At 39.5% G+C, this 17,807-nt stretch overlaps 1 protein-coding gene across 2 annotated transcripts in view; it reads left to right on the forward strand.

Annotated features, from left to right (window-relative positions):
* The window catches only part of NCKAP5 (NCK associated protein 5), a 516,605-nt gene that overhangs the window by 177,461 nt on the left and 321,337 nt on the right, over positions 1–17,807 (forward strand). The window lies entirely within an intron of this gene.

Genomic DNA, 17,807 nt, shown 5'->3' on the forward strand with positions numbered 1-17,807 from the left:
GCAAATAGGCTATTTTGGCATGCATGTGATGTGAGCATGCTCTGCAAACTATGTCATGCCTCTACTGAAGACCATCTTTTTACAAAATATTTGTTTTAAAAGAAAGAAAAATATACATATGAAGTCTATTAGCAAGGCGAATAGCTACCAAATGCATGCTATGCATTTATATAATATACATATGTATAAATTTACCATAACATACTTGCATTTGCAATAACAAATAAAGTGGCCTGGAAGATGACTGAAAATAGGATATGATTAGGGGAGTTAAACCCTGATTTGCATCTAAAAAATGTAGTGTATGCTCATTTATGTGCAAATGTAATGGAAAAAGGCTGCAGGTAAAGTGGCGAAAGCCTAAACAAAATAAACGCTTAATTTTCTTTTATTGTACTTTGTGACTATTAATAATATTACGGTACTAAGGCAGAAACATTAAACTAAGCAGGGGAGCAATAAATGTTCCTAGACTGTGCAATGCTGTTGGTATTAGTGGCTAATAGCTCCAGAGTTCACATAAAATGCAGATTGAAGTACAAAGAAGATGTTTAGTGGAGTCAGCAGTGGCAGTGAACTGTTTACAGGTGAAACTAATAACCAGAGGGCAGACGCAGCAGGGGCATTTTCTGCAAAAGATATCTAAAAGGAACTTTTTGAAGCAGTTAATCAGACTGTCTCCATCCTCAGGGAAGAGATTTGAAAATCCCAGTTTATTTCTATTCAAAACTAGCTTCTGAAATTATTAATTATAATGTGCCGCATTACCATTTATAAATATCAGGAAAAATACAAGGGCTATAGGGCATGTTAATATAAAAAAAGTCCACATTGATTTAAGATCATCATGCTGAAGTTATGAGAGATGCTTTGATACCACACTGTTGGGTACATGAATGAGAAACTGGATTTGGGGTTAATGAACTGTAATTAAATTCACTCACAGTGACATATGGAAGAATGTAATACTCGGCAGTAGTCGTACTGTGTTTTCTTTTCCCTTGCAAATCTAGATGCAAACTGTTTCCCACATCTTTATCTGAGAGACCATAAAGAAAATACTGACTGCAGAAGAAATAAATAGCTGTATATTTAATTGAAGAAAGATCTCCTCCCCTCCTATACCCTCTATGCTGAATAGCAGTACAAAACTGACACAGTGTTAGACGATATTCATCTTAACAGTGATGCACTTTACCAGTGTCAGTAGAATAACTACAGTGAAAATGGTGTAACATTATATTAATGTGGAATATGATCATTCAAACCACAAAGTAAAAACCAGTTGGAGGAAATATTTTTTGCAGAAGTGTTTTTAGCCAAAACAGTATATCATTCTTTTTTTTTTTGATATTTTATTGAACAATATAATCTCTATTTATTGGCCAAATTGAGAAAGTATCATTCTTTTGTCTGACTTTGATCAGCATATACATTTCTTTAGGTTTTTCCCCCTTGATTTGATTTATGATTGCAATAGTATAATGTTACCCACGTCATTAAAATATCTTGTCAATGTGCACAGTTGCACAGTAGATAAGTACTGACTAGTGCATCTCTTTAAAAGTATGGTTCTCCAAGACAAAGAATATCGTTTAAGGACTGGACTACTAGCAGTAATTAAAAACAAAATGAGGCAAACAAAATAAATTGTACAGATTATTTATGCTTCTACCCAGTTCTGCAATGAGCTGCCCTGTCGGGTTTCTCAGTGCAAGAAGGAAGCACAAGCTCAAACAGGGGATTTCTTCTGTGAACAAAGAGCTGCAGTGCAATTATCCTCTTAGGTATCAGTGTCTTCATACCCACGTATCTAGGAAGAATAGGGAAAAGACAGTTGGTAGTACTTGGCATATTGCTTAACTCAAGGGCTAATTAACATGGCTTTATCCAGAATTAAAAATGGATAGAAGTCTGTTACTAAATAAATTGGTTAAATTTTAAGATTTGAAAAGATTTCAGGCTTCTACTTCCTGCGGTGACATTCAACCTTGTGCTAAAACTGCACAGCTTGTCTCCAGAAGACAATCTCAGCATTAACCTGTCAGGAACCTGAGTCTACCTTCCAACAGGAGCAGTCTCACTGGATGTCCTGAGGACCTTCATTGGTACGCAAGGCTGAGCCATCGTAGCAGACTATCAGCATATAGGATGGTGGTCACCCAATGTGAGGGAGTGAAATGTGTGAACTTGACTGGAACACAGTTTTCTCTAAGCTAGTCAGAGAGTGCAACAGAGGTCAATTTGGTTTTTTGTCAGTAATCTATTATCATATAATCATGGAATCTATTTTAAATTTGTCAAAGGGAGACACTCATTTTCCTGTCTGCTCACTCAGTCAGATCATCTCTCTCTTTGTGGTCCTTCATTAGCTTGCCTTTCCCTAAATGCATTTTAAGGAAATTTACCTCTCGAGGCCTCTTGTGAAGAGTTGACTTGGCTCTCTGGCCCGCCATTAGTGTAAAGCTCAACTCCCCACTCTGCTTGGAGAGGTATTGAAGGGCATTCGTATTACTTCCCAGGCCTTCTTCACGCTTCAGAAAAACTCTCCATCAATAGCCATAAGATACTTCACTGCTCTCCTTCAAAAGCCTTTAAAACTCAACTTTACTGCCCCATGTATTGAAAAAAACTGGTTAGGGTAGCCCCTATTCTGAAATCCCTGCTTATTCTGTTGCTCAAAATCCACAGTTTACACAGCATCAAAACAGTGAGGATTCTGGATAATACGTGGGTCTTCTAGATCTTAAGATCAGGAATTAATAGTAATTTCATAGAGCAGAAATGGAAACAAGAATCTTGATGCGGCAGGGGGGAGGATTCCCATCACTTTCAAGATCTGGATCATTATCCTTTGGAGATGAAAATACATCCTGGTGATGACTATTTAGTGGTTCCTCAGTGACAGAAAATTCTCCTCCCTTCCTTTCAGAAGTAGCTGGCTGTCCTTAGTTTACCTCGTGGTAGCACTGCAGTCCATTAAGTTTTTACAGCAGGATGGCAAATAGCATTTCAGAGCTTCGTTACATGTTCTGGCAAAGTTCAGTTGCCTGGAAACTGCTTGTGAATTTGGGTCAAATTTTCCTTCTCATTTCAGAAAAAAACCCCACAAAACAGCAAATGAGCTGTATTATCCAGGGAGAAGGAGATGATTTTGTCCTGCTTTTATAAGGTTCAGTTCTCTCCTCTGCCTTGAGAGCATTGTAGCCTCCGAGTGATAGGTCATTATGTTGCACAGGGCATTCACAGTTCCTTCTGTTGATTCTCTTCTACTTTGTATAAATAATTGACTGTTCACTGGTACAGGAACAGGAATCTAAATCTCCCACTGCAGGACAAGAAAATCTTTCTGGCTAATTAAGTATTCTGTGCAAAGTGGGGAAGCTTGAACACAAAGGGAGGGAGAGACCCATTCAAGAATCACTTATCTCAGGCTTACTCAAATTATCAGTTCCAGTGGCATCTCCTTACTTCACCATTTTTGTCCAAACCACAGTTTGGTCCCCAGCATTCTGGGTCTTATGCTTTCTATTATTTTTTTCTCAGGGTGTTGAAATTAATTTGTGGCCTCACTGTTCAGAGAAATGAGATGCTGACATTGGTAGGCAGCTGCAGTGCACTGTCACATCAGTACTAGAAGAACCTGAGTAAAATGTAATATTTGGTGAATATTCAACTGAAAAAGCAAGTTAGGCTTGGTCAACGCTGTACTAAAAGACTGAACACACCTCCTGACATCCCAGAACATGTTATGTCTGAATGAACGGAAAGCTGCTTGGCATGGTATAGCTCAGGATTTCCAATGCTGTCAGTCTTAAAGGAGCCTGTGAGCTTTTAAAATAGCAGCATATTTACCACCACATACAAGCCATCTCTTTGTCTAGGTCACTCACTCAGGTTATTGAAATGATACTTTATGAGCAATGGCTTGACTCCATATTTATTTATGTTCTTAAGCCACAATCCGTCTGGTACGCTGCATTTTATACCTTTATTTTCTGAATGTCTTCTTATCCTGGTTACATGATAGCACTTGAATTGCAGGTTGTATTCATAAAAACAGGAAGCATTTCAAGAACATTGGCACTTAATACATTGCAGGTTACAGGTTTTGATTTTAAGCCAAACTGTTGTTGTTTTTGGCAAGTGTATTTTCGTCTGAACCTGATACATTTGAAATACTGATGCAGTGGAATTAACTACATGGTTCCAACTCAACCAACTCATTCTGCTGGATCACCTGCCTAAATGTGGTCCTTCCTTTTTCATCTCATTAATGATGCAGGACTTTCATGCACAGGTCAAGAAGTGACTTGACCCTCTTTTGCCCTTAGCAGTGCACACTGAATTCGTGTAGAATCAAATGGGAACTCCATGCTGCAATGTAGATATTAATATAATAGTTCAAAAAATGACAAAAATACTGCTAATTGTAATGCATCTGGTTGTGAAAGTAGGGCAGTGGTGCTTCTAGAGCTCATCATGCCCAGATACTCAGGTAAAGGATCTATTATTTCATCACTATTTTCCACCATCATTTTGATTCTTTTGACTACAAGCACAATTAATCTAATTGACAAATCCTACATTTTCTGGCAATTGTTTTGTTAGTGTTTGAAAGAAAACAGAGTGGAGTTCTTTCCTGCAGGATTGTTGGCTCAAAGTGTTAGAAATAATAAAATATGTTTTTCTCAATAACTTAAGGTAAATGAGACCTCAAGTTAAATAATTGGATATGCAATTACCCTTATTGTAATTTTGATTATGAACCTGCATATCTTACTCAAAACTTCTGTCCTAAGCAACTTGCTAGTGAATTCATTTCAAAAGTCCTCCTGAGGACAGAGTTTTGAACATCTTTGACCGACTATAGGAAGAGAAATTTTGGTTATCTATTTTGTATAATATATAAAGCCCAGCAGTGTAGAAAATTTGGAGTAGCGATATATGAACTTGCTGCTTCTTTTGATTATGTGTTCGTCTGGAGTCTTGTGGCATCTGATTCCACGTGCCTGGTGCAGCATTTAGGATTTACAGGTACACAGCTGTGCTTGAAAGTTAGCGCAAGTATGCTTTATTATTTATTATTAGATACAGTTTCTGCTGGTTATATCTCAGAACTGAAAATAGGTAGGAATGGAGACCAAAGCTGTGAGCTATGACTGTGGTGTTTAAGTGACATTCATCCCATGGTGAAGATGAGAGGTACAATGTCCGTGAACCACTTACACCCTGCTGATATTCAGGTCTGAGGACAGAGGGGAGAATTTAAACACTTTCCTGCTGGCTTTTGTTAACATTGAATTTCTCACAGCTGTGGACTCTACACTGAGCGTGTTCATCATTTATTTCACAGCTTCCCTTTCTACAGAGGTTTCTCATAATCTGTGCTGCAAAGAAAAGAACTGAAGGGTTAAGCATCAAAGCAGTGGAGTAGAGAAGGAGGAGGAGAAAAAGAAGTCATATTGGAAATTATAGATGACTGGACTCTGGAAGAATGAGATATAGCAGATTATTTATAGTTATGCAAAACTGGAAGTTGAATACAGCCAGGAATCTGCTGTCATTGGCAAGGGAAACGGGACCTGACCCTGCATGAGTAGAGCACAGGATCCCATCACTGACTGAATTAATTCAAGTTGTGAGAATGTGGGCTGGCTGCTAAGTCTTTTTTAATTTTGCTCTTGGCTCTTCTCATGTCTTATGAGTCACAAGTCTTTTACTGGCCTTGTTTCACAGATCCGAGAGCAAGGGAGTGACAGTGTTTACCTACCTCATATGGAAAATGTGACGCTTAATTAATGTTTGTAAAACCTGGTGGATCATCCACCAGAAATGTTACATCTGTGCTGTGTTATTCTTATCCGTGGCATAAAGTTCTCCCTCAACCTTTGCTCACCTTCTAATGACCTTTTAAAATTGAGCAAATATTATTGAAAATAGTTCAGGGTTTTATTTAATATGGATTACATATTTTTCAGGGCTGGTGATATGAGGACATTGTCACTTATGGACCCAATAAACTTGCGTTATGGTGCTTTCATAACAAGTACTGTAAGTTGTCCAGCCCTGCATGAATTGCAGGATGGCACTTTGAAATGAGGATACAAACTTTAGGAAGCACAAACCTGTGAATCTGGGCTCACAGTGTAGAAGGTGAATGAGAAACAAAGGACATTTTTTCAGTTCCCTGTGCATCGAGCCTAAAAGTGTTTTTCCCAAAGCATAGTAGAAAACAGGAAATTCTCATTGATAGGAAGAAATATGTCTAATTGACATTACTGATAGCTTGTGGAATGACTTGAATTATTTATGATGGTAAAATCATTGTTTATACTGTACTCACAAAATGGAGGCAAGGAAGGAAATATGGAGAACAGTGCTGCATATTAGACACAATTACCATCTATTTTTAGGGGTATTCTTAAAACTCAGAAACACAAGGTCTTTATATCTGATCTATATTTATATATCCATGTGTATGGCTTAATGCACTAATTAGCAAAACTCAGGAAGTGGTGCCAGCAGAGATAGGGATAGAGGGAAGTGAGAGATGAATGTCTGACAAACCTAAAAATAGGGTGAGTTACTCTCTATACACTTGTTGGTACCGTACAGAAAGGAGAATTGTGCTATTGTGCGGCACCTCGGTTTGGGATGCACATTCTGGGTATTTGTGGCATCCAATATTGTACCACAGGATTTTCTAAAAATCATAAAATATAATTTTCTAACCTCCAAACATCCCCCTTCCCCGGTGTGAAGTGTGTCAATTTTGGATGTCACCGTGCTGGCTAAAGATGAATTAACTGGTGGACTGGAAGCTGGTGTTTGCCCACAGACCAGTGACCAGAACCTAATTACATTCAGTCTGTGCAAAGCGAGGCCAGCACCAAGCCTGCGTCACGTCACTGCATCTGAAAATTGTATCTCTCATGTATGCTGGAGTGTGAAAGTCTTTTGTTACTAAGAAAAGCTGCCTAAACAAGCAGAGGGCAGGGCTGGTTAAACTCAGCGGAAAAATCTTCAGACAATGAAATTAAGCTCTTCCCAAGTGTTGTTTTTTGTTCTGGCCTTACCAAGTCATTCCCCTTGACTGATCAGCTAAAACCACTGGATTTATGATCTGCCTGTGTAAATACTTGCATTGCAGAAGTCAGTCCTGCTTTTCTTTGTTTCCGAAGTGAATGAGCTCCGTAGGCCTCCTCCGACCAAACTCCCTGTGGAATCATTGGACTGTATTCTTTCCAACTGGTTCACGAGTCTATGTGCACCTGCATCTCTGTGCACCTGCGTGTGGGGCACCTCATGTCCCCAGCTGGATCGGGGTGGAGAGGGAAAAGTGATGACAGCCCTGTAAACCTGTTCCTTCCCCCGCAGTGGGTGAGCACGGGCTTGTGGGCAGGAGGAGCTGCGGGAAGGCAGGGGATCAGGCACAGGCTGCAGATTTTTTCTGTTTATTTTATGGATGTGCCTGTCTGATCCCTTTTCCTAAGCAGACTTCAGCCTTTTCTTGTGATGCGGGTCTTCTCCAGGCATCTGTTGCCATTGTGTGTTTTTCTTACAAGGTAGCACTTCTAAGACAAATGCAAACGAGTGGCTTAAAAGGACACAGATATTATAAAATAAAGACCTTCAGCTGCTGCGGTGATGGGATTGCCTGGTTTAGTGGGCTTTTGGGTAGGAATGGAACTGTTTTTCCAAACTCTGAAAATAATGAGCATTATCACATGTTCATAGGTGATTTAAGCAGATTCTGTCCTGATTTACAAACCTCTCATAAAGTTCTGATAATTAATAAGCTTCCAAAAAGAAATTGGGGGAAGTATCTACACTGTGTATGGCAGTTTTCATTATCCTACTATTTCCTGGGATATAAATAAAGATTTGTTTTCAGTGAAGAGCCATCAGAGATAAATTCTACCCATCTCTATGAGAAAGAGCAGAGACTGTTAAGTAGAGCTGTACTTCCCCAGAATGGTAATACGGGGGGTTTATGGGCTAATCAAAGGCAATGCATCTATTGCCCTTTATTGAAATCCTTGATAGCCTTTCAAAACAGATACAATTTTCTTCTCCTCTTCATGACATGCATTTTGCCCCATCCATTTATACGTAGACAGTTTCCCTCAGCACAGATGGCACTCATCCGAGTGTGTCCCCACCGGCAATGCGAATGGGGGATGAACATGCACTTGCTTTTGCTGTTGTCATTGCTAGGTGAACAGAAAGGATCCCATCTTAGGCAGATGTGGCAAATTGAAAATGTGAGTAGCGAGAGGCATTTCTATTTTCTATTGGAAAAAATTCCCAGTGTATGCAGCTGCTTTCAAAGCTGGGGGTAATGTAGCTTTTGTCCCTTTGGTGGGGTGACCCCTTTGTAAATGGAGGCTGGAATCCGGTGCACAAGAGCACTTAAGGCCGGAGTTAAGTAGTCAAGGAAAACAGGAACAATAAAAAGTTACAGATAAAAAGAGGTGATTTTCTTTTCTGAGCCCTGAGAACTCGTGATCCCAGTCTATACTCATTAGGATATGGCACAGTGTAAATTTTCCATAAGGAACTTTGATCTGAGAGAGGTTTTGATGGCTGGCCTTTGAGTGAGGCAGTGGTATTATAGCTAACAATAATATACCTGTCTTCTTTCTATAATCTCCCAATAACCCTTTAAGGAAGCAAATAATTAACTAAGACCTTTTACCTTGATTACGGCAGTTACTAAAACGTGATGAGAACAGAGGATGGTACATTGATGATGAGATCTACTTCAGTGTATGTGGCAGCATAGCACTGACGGAGCCAGTAAAAGAGCAGAGTCCAGTCTAGAAAAGCAGTTTATAGAAATTCAGAGCCAACAAATTCAGTATCAGAGGAAAATAGGCACTTGCTCAGGATAAGGATTCATTCTTTTTCCAAAATTGGCAGTACAGTCGGTATGCTGAGAATGGAGGATCAGGCTCAAGAGAGAACAAGTGTCAAAGAAAATTCAGATTTCTAGTGGCTGTAGAGATGAAAATGGATTGAAGAAATGAAATTCTTAAGCAAAGATATGTACTCTACTGTGCTCGTGGTCCTGGGGTAAGATTGATCTCACACACCTAATGCAGAAGATATTTGATGCCTTCTCCTTGGTTAGAGAAAAATCCTTTTACCATTTTAATGTTTAAAATACATAAATCTTGCAAATATTGCCATATTTTGAAAGAATTTGATAAATGTTTGAATGCTTGTAATTTGCCTTTTTTCCTAAGTTCCTATGGAATATACTTAGTTGGCCAAATAAAACACAAAGCTCTCAGTAGGGTGGAAGATAATTTTCACTTCAGGTGTAGCAGTAAAGATTTATTTCCTTTTCCTGAATCAGATAAATCACTTGTTTTTTGAGGGAAAAAATAATTCTTAAATATTTTGTCCAGATTTAAGTATGACTACAGGGACAGGAATTTTTTTTCTTGTATTTGTGGAGAATACTTATTAGATTGTAGGTACTGCAGCAAGCATATGTAAAAACCAAATCTTAAAGCAGCTGAAAAATCTTTTGACTGTATTCAGGAGCAAACTCAGAGCTCTCAACTTTGATCACATAAAGGCTGAAGTGGAGCTTTTCAGGCTCTCCACACTCAACTGGGTTGGGAAATGCCTCATGAAACTTCTTGTTTAGTCCACGAGACCAAACACTGAGTCAATATTTAGACTAAGGGCTGGGTCCTCAGCTGGCACAAAATCACATACTTCCACTGATGTGAGCTGGAGCTGGACAGATTTTGCAGCCACTGGCTCTCATGGTTTTGTTACTTGCCTTGTGGTGTTTGGTTCCAGGTTTTTCTTTCATTCCCTGAAACCCAGACTCAGGGAACTACACGCAGTCTCCATTTGCATGAAGATGAAGTGTGACTAAGTGTCTTGCCTGTCTGATGTTGGAAAGAGCTTTGAAAACAATAGCCTAGAGGCCCTTAAACTATAAGGCAAAGAAAACAGACCCCAGATCTATCGTCTCAAATAATACAGTTTATACAATGATGTCAATATTTTTGCAAACATAGGGCTAAAGATGCTCTAATTTATCCCAGTGGAGAATAGGATCCTAAGTATTAGTCAGGAGACAAAAATGAACTCTATTTATCCAATATATATAACCTCCCTCTCTCTTTCTCACTGTGCTGTGCCTCTGAGTTGACTGTTCCTATGGAGATTGCCAGTCTCTTCTGCAAGCTCATCTTATATTCTGTCTTAGATGGCTACTTACAATGGAGATCCACAGGACGTTGGCTCATTCCCATTTGCTTTGGAGACAGCAAATTTTGGCAGTAGAACAGCTTCAAGTGCCAGTTGGCATAAGCCTTGTCACAGCTGTAGTAGTGGGAGAAGAATTTACTTACAAACAAATCTCCCTATTTGAACCCCGTGTTACAATACTGACAAATCGTGAATGTACTGAAATGTTTTTGCTGAACTCAGAGGATGCTCCTGTAGCTAAGATTTGTATGACTCAGAGTCCAGGAGGCAGCCAGCTAACTGAATCCCTGCTTATCACTGCTCTTGAAACGCTCTACTCAATTCCCATTCCCTCACACAACCCCCTTCCACCTTGTAGGAGTTCAGTACAAGTAGGTATTTGCTCCATGCTGTTCTGTGGACTACCTACCAGAGACCTGGGTGCTGCAGGAATCAATGGTTTGCTTCTGACCTAAGGTCCTACATCTGGTCTCATATATTTATTAGTTACTGGTAGGACCCGCTGGGGAAGATGATGCATTATCCAGCTGTCTTATGTGGCTGCCTTCTGCTGTTTAACTTGGATGTTGCAAATAATCTTCTGTTTAAAAAACATGCGGAGAAGTCAGTGGTTCTGCTTAGTTTCTGAGTCTGAAACGTGGAAAGCAAAGGATGCAGTACCATACATGAATGATCAACAAGAAAGCACATATTTTCTTTATTAAATTTAGTCAGTTCATATTAAGCTTGCTAAGGGCATTCCAAAATAAATATATACTTTACTGATACTGTTATAATGCATATATTTGAGCAACCTGGACTAGTGCAAGGTGTCCCTGCCCATGGCAGGGAGGTTGGAACTAGATGATCTTTAAGGTCCCTTCCAACCCAAACTATTCTATGATATATTTTCATTGCCATGGATTTATCTCTCTTCTGATGGATTTTCTTCTAGAAACAAGAGATTAAGAGAATACAGCCTCATTTAAAACCACTGCCCTGAGCTCAACTCACCCCTCCTGCTTTTGTTTCCCATTGGTAAAACCCTTTGTAATCTGCTAAAGTAATAAGAGAGCTTTTTTGTGTAAAACAATATATTCCATCTCCAAAGCTTCTCTAGCTCTCAGTCTTTGATCAGTTTCAAAATAGTCCTTTTCTTTGCCTTTACTGAGCAATACTCCAACACCCATTTCTTCAAATGGTGGGAGCTGTCCTGCTGCAAATGTTCTCCAGAGATTTGCAAAAAATCAGAGTCCCACAGGGAAGAGAACGATAGAAGCTGAAGTAACTGAGAAAGTAGGTTCAAATTTAGCAGAATTGAATGGATTCATCAGTTTTCTACTCTATATCTGCATAGTCAGAATGAGGAAAAGCAATAATTAACATTACCATGCCAAAAATTATAAAACTGATTTACAAAACAGGAGAATGAGAACATATATTTGAGATTTGTTGTTTGCCTTGTTGGCTCAGACCTTTTGGTTTGTGCATTGATAGTTTCACGTTTGCTGAGTACTCAGAGTCCCAGGTACTCCCATGCCTCCCCAGGAAAGCAAACAGAGAGCAGCCCGTGCGTCCTGCCCAGCCCCAGGACCACAGGCTTTAAGAAGTAAGGCAGCTGTCACTAACCAACCCCAAGCTACGAATAATGCCGTATCTGTACCGTGTGCTTACGGAGGGTTTAGAAAATAGTTTGGTTTCAAAGTCTTCGAAGAGTTCTGAGAGGTCTTGATCTACACTGCTGTAGAAACAATAGTCTGTCAGCTAAAGCCATATTTATTTTTATATATAAGATATCCTAACTTAGAGACTTGTCAAAAGTCTGTCTAATGGAGGTCTGCTGGTTCCTCAAGTCCCAGGAAGCCCATTTTAAACCCTGTTTTACAGCTTCTTGATTCTCTCCCTCCCAAGGGCAGCCTAATGGTGAATGTGAAGTGTATCATAATGGATGTTTTACCTCAAATCCTTCAGCTTTAAATCCTTTCTTTTTCTAATTCTAGTGTGAGTTCATCTCATACTTCCCCTTTTCTGCTATTATCTGCTGTCTATGGAGACCTAGATTTGATCTAGTAAGAAAGCACTGTGTGTCACAACAGATACTTTACACATCCTTAAGGCTTCTACTTGGCAATAAACAAATAAATAAAGTCAGCATCAGAAAAACTTCCCAGGCGAAGACTGGAAGGATTTTGTTTTCCTTTTAACTTTACAAAGAAGCCAGGAAAGATAATACAATAGTAATATGTTCATAAATATAAACAGCTGTAAACATACTTAAATCAGTGTTTACATGAATGTACTGAATGTGGTAATTTCAGTGTAGAGGCTCATTGCTCTTCAGACTTTTTCACACATTCTGCCGTCATATCCTGGGCCAGGTGTAATAGATGCTTCTCAGCTGGCCAGTTTGGGTCTTTTACTGATCTTTCCTATTGTTTGGTAGCTGCTGAGGAAAATTAATCCCTTGATAAAGTTTGAAAAAGTCACAAGCTGAAACACCTTCCAAAGAAGCTAATTTGTCCCCAGCTATTTCAGTGCACATCAGCATTTCATTTTCTGTAGCTACCCTGGTGATGTGCAATTCCTACCAAAAGGTTCAACTTCCCTGAGTTTGTTCCACTAGCCCGTAATTCTTAAATGAACTTACCAGTTAAATGTTTATAATCTTCTGTCTACTATAGATGCAGAAGACCTTGGTCATAGGCATTTTCATCAAGAATTAAAAGACTTTCTCCATTTGGTTTAAATCCAGCAAATTTCTACTTGGTCCAGCAGTAGAGATGAAAAAAAGGCTGGTGTTTGTACTGCCAGCAAGCACGGTTTGATTCATACAGGAGATAGTGGTCAAATTAAGCAGATCCTGTTTATTCAGAAGTTATTTCATACTACAGTGACCTGATGTGTTACACAGCTGACGGTACCTGCACTTAGGTATACAAAGCCTCCTCCACTGCTTTCAGGAACTCTGAGTTAAAGTCTTGTAGAAACAACATTCAAATCCCCTCTCGCTCTTGTAAAAGGTGACTATTCACAGGCAGCAGGCAGCCATTTGACAGTAAGTAGTTTCACATTTCCTGAACTCTGCTTACAAAAGGTGGCAGAGTATCCAGAGCACTCCAGAAAGTTTGGCCTTTTTATAATATTTGTGCTGAGTGCTCTCTCCAGGTGCTAGGTAAGTGATATGTATTGATAATAGTCACTCAAATGAACAAGGATTGTTTTTGTTGTTCCTGGCAATTTATAGTTTATTACTGCTTTTCTTGCACAGATTAGGCTCACCATAATATTCAGCAAATCCATTTTCTTTTTTTGAAACAAAATCTTTTTAAATCTGTGTGGTTTTCCCCTCAGTCCCCTGTACCTCCCACTGGTGAGTATCAGCCTTTCAGAGCAGAGTAAAGGAGAACTAAGGGACTTTCTTTCATTAATGACCTTCGGCTGACCAATGTTTGATTTAAATTTTATGGGTATAACATGTTGTTAATCGCACAGCTATTTGCATTTATGGCCTGCAGCCATCCTTCCCTGGGCTGTGATCTCTTTCAATCTCGCATTAAGTCAAATTTGGCTGGCCAATATTTGGATGTTAGATTATTTTTTTTTTCCCAGTATATGGATGCCATGGGAAATGGTGTTTGTAGCTCTTGGGTGACACACTCAACTCAGATCCACTACAGAACCCCGGAATGAGCTAATACTTACTGTACTAGCTGAGGTGCTATCTCTTGGATGAGATAAGGGAAGTATAGCATGTATAGGGTGAGGCACTGAGGACATAACCTTTTACAAGCACTGCTGCGACTGCTCTTGGGAAATAGGGAGACACGAGTGGAAACGGGGCGTGGGAGGGAGGGAAACAGCCAATTTCCTCATTGTTCTCCATTCACATCCATGAATACAGAAAAACTGAGAAGAGTGAGGTCAAAAGAGGGTCTTTTCCACCTTGAGAAAGTTAAGATGCTTTTTCAAGGAAAGGCAATGAAGGGCAAGGAGTAGAAGTGTCCACTGCTCAAGTTATAGTGTGGGGGCAGAAGGCAGCAGAAGTTTTGGAGGGACATGGTGATACTCTGCAGAGAAGTTGGCAGAGGAGGAAAGCAGTTTCCTTGTTTTCTCTGTAGGTTTAAAAAAGGCTTAGTGACCTCCTTCTAGCAAATGTCCTTATACAGAAAAATGACCTTCAGGTCACTGAAAGCTGCACAGGCAGAGTGTTCCCACTCGTGCGAGGGAACACTGGACTGCAGGACTAATTACCTTCTTCCAATCAATTTTATTTACATTGCTGGATTCAAAAATACTTAATGTTTCAGATATTTTTTGCCTAATTGATTCTTTCAGAAAAGATGAAAATAGAGGATATGGAGAAGGTATTTCTGGAAATGCTGAACTGCCTGCTGCATTCTGTGAAAAGCAGGCATTTAATTTTTAGCCCAAGGCCATAGCTGTGTGTAGGACAGCAGTGAGGGTCTTGAATTCCTTCATGCCTAAAAACATGAACTATAGATGTCAGACAAAGCTCTAAACAAGGTATCGGGGTGGCTGGGCTTTCTATAAGAAAACCGAAGTATTTAGTGTGTGCGTAGGTGACATGTAGGAAGAGATATTTCATTTTCATTTATATGTTTCAACCATACATACTGAAAAGAAAACTTTAATAATTGATGAACATTTTTTATTGTTTCTCATGAAAAAGTCATGTTCAGTTTGTTGTGTGATGGGGCAGACATGGCAGTGTTAGAACAGCAGTTATGTCGGATGCTGCATGGCGTGCGCTGTTCAATGTTTAATGAGCACATTCTACGACAAAGAAAAACATTAAGAGCTTATCAAAAATTGTGTCTTCTTACTCAGCCTGTGGCACTACATGCAATTTATTTAAGTGACATTGAAAAATAATTGCACTTATTCAGTCTCTTCCAACATCTACTGCAAAAGATGCTTTGCCAATAGATTTGATGGGAGAAAAAGGTTTATAATAGTGCTCAGAAAGGTACGTTGTCCAATACGTAAAACCTGCACACTTGAATTTTAAAATGTTTAATGTGAGTTTAAGTCTATTCCCACTGAGGTCAATGGAAGTTTAATCACTGACTGATTTTGGTGGGAACAGAGGCCAAAAGTAAGCACCTTTTAAAATCCTACACAACAATTTCTGGCACACAAATGTGGCAGCTACCAAGACAGCGCATTCTTCTCCAAACACGGAACATAGTCCAGGCTTTTTTCATTTCAGTTGGGACAAATTTCCACTGGGGGCAATGGGAGCTTGACAGAATTAGCTCAGCAGTCATTTTAAGACAGTAAGACCTCAACTGATGTGTCTAAGATGCATAAGTGCATCTGTGAGTTACAGTTGTTGCAGTGTGTACCAGGAAAAAGTTGCCTCTATGCACGTGCAAAACCATTAACATGTGTAAATGGGTCTCAAGAAAAGGATGAAAAATCTTCAGTGAGACCTAAAGGTCAGAATTTAATCTCATTCCTCAAACAACACAGAACGTCGAGCAACATAAATACAGCCTTCAAGGTCCCCATTTCACTTAAAATATTTTTTAACAATGCAAAAGTGGGGACTTGCAATGGAAGCACCAGGTAACTCCTTGACATGGATGCTGTGGCAAAGGCAAGTTTTGGAGACATTTGCCAGAAGCCATATGACCGCTGAAACAGCTGTGTTATACTAGGCTGAACTGCTCCACAGACCCATTTATTAAAGAGCTAATTCTGCTCTATGTGAAATTTTTGATCTTCAGCTCTGAATACCGTTGGGAGACATCAGTTGGCAGCAGATGTGGAAAGCTATTCATGTTGGCAACCTGAATAGCTTGGCTGGGGAACTTGTGCAATACTTAAACAAATAAATAATAAATAAGCAGTCAGAATTGCATTAAGTAAACAAAGAGTTTCCTGTACCAAATTTGTAGTCTTTTCTTCTGAGGTTCATGGTATTTTCTATTACTTAAAATATTAGGCCAAATTTGACTATTTTCAGGTTTTCTGCACTCCTCTTTTTGTTTGCAAACTTTGAATCAAATTATTTGTTTGCAAAAAAGCACAAAACACCCCAACGTCAACCCAACCCTGAAAACATTAGCAGTGCTTCAGCTTTGTAATAAAAATCATTATAGGCTCAAGAATGTAGTCTTTTCTATAGACTGTTTGATGTCTAGCATTTTTGGCATTTTCTTGAGTTTTATAAAAATAGGAAGTTACTAAAGATTCTTGTTCAGATCTGCACATTTCAGGTATTAAGTAATTTTCACCAGTTGCATTCAATGATAGTTTTTTGAAAATAGCAATTCAATTACACTGAAAAAGCCCTCATGGCAAATTGATGTATGCTATCTTGTAATCCCAGCAGCTAGGTGAGCTCTATCATACAATATCCCTGTGACAAAACTCCCCCCTTTATCTGCTTCTTCCCCATGATTCATATGCTGATGAGTCCACAGAGTTTCCCCAATGAAAAATAACATTTAGTAAGACCTAATTGGAATATCTCCCCTTTTTTTTTCTTTTTTAAACCAATTTAAAAGATGTAAAGAAGATGTAAAATCTTGTGTCAAGTGACCTCCCATGCATTTCCTCCTGTTGAAGCCACGTGCAGTGATCTTGTACTCAGTGATCTGAGAAGGAGTTTTGCAGCGGGATCCGTCTCACAGCCCCCAGCAACTGAGGGCATCTAATGATAGCGTTAAAGAAAACTTCCCCATTGCACAGCTCCACTGGTTATGAGATATGGGTCATCTGCTTTTGCTATGACTGTTGCACGTCAGTTAATATTTATCAAAGGCAAAAATATCTTGCTGCAAGAGAGTAGCATTTGTTCCACTAGTTTCAGAGACCAATTGTGCATGGTTTGGATTCAGAACTACAAAATCGGTTTTGACTGTTTGAGGCTTACCATCTATTTCAGGGCAGGCTGTGGGTTTCAGAGAAGCACCAGGGAAGGGGGTGGGGAATTAAGTCGCTCAAGAGATTGTATCTAGGTTAAGAATCCCTTTGTATCTAGAATAACCATCTGTATTGCAGAGATGATTTCACTGTAACCTGAAGGTTAGTGGCCTGAATGGCAGATGTGAGGTTCTACCAGGTTTTGGTGATCTGAAATCATGTAATGCAGGACGAGACCCTATACCTCAAACCTCAACTGTCTTGTGATGTTTTTGGACACAGAGAGTTTGTTGTCTCAGAGCGAGAGGTAGGGGAATGGATGTAAGCCACCCTGAGTGCCTCCGGTGTAGGTGTGTGGGTGAAGCCTGGCCCAGCCCAAAGCCCGGAGAATGAGCAGGAGAACCTCCAGTTGCTTCAGTGGCCTTTGGCTCAGGCACAGTTATAATGATCTTGACCTGATAACTTATTTTGGGAACTCAACATGTACCTCCATGTGTAGATAGAAATTTTCAGACCTGACTTCGTCATTACTAATGGCTAGATAACTTTAGATAACTTTACAGGGATGTAAATGTTCTGTATTATCATGGGCATGGAAAAATGCCCAGGAGCCACAAACTTCCAGAAGTTTAGCTGGGAAATACAACTCCACCTTCTTGTACCTTCCCTGCTCCTTGCAAGCAATGTGAATATCTTTTCTT

Source organism: Grus americana, chromosome 6 (genome assembly GCF_028858705.1).
Source record: "Grus americana isolate bGruAme1 chromosome 6, bGruAme1.mat, whole genome shotgun sequence".
NCBI classification, from domain to species: domain Eukaryota; kingdom Metazoa; phylum Chordata; class Aves; order Gruiformes; family Gruidae; genus Grus; species Grus americana.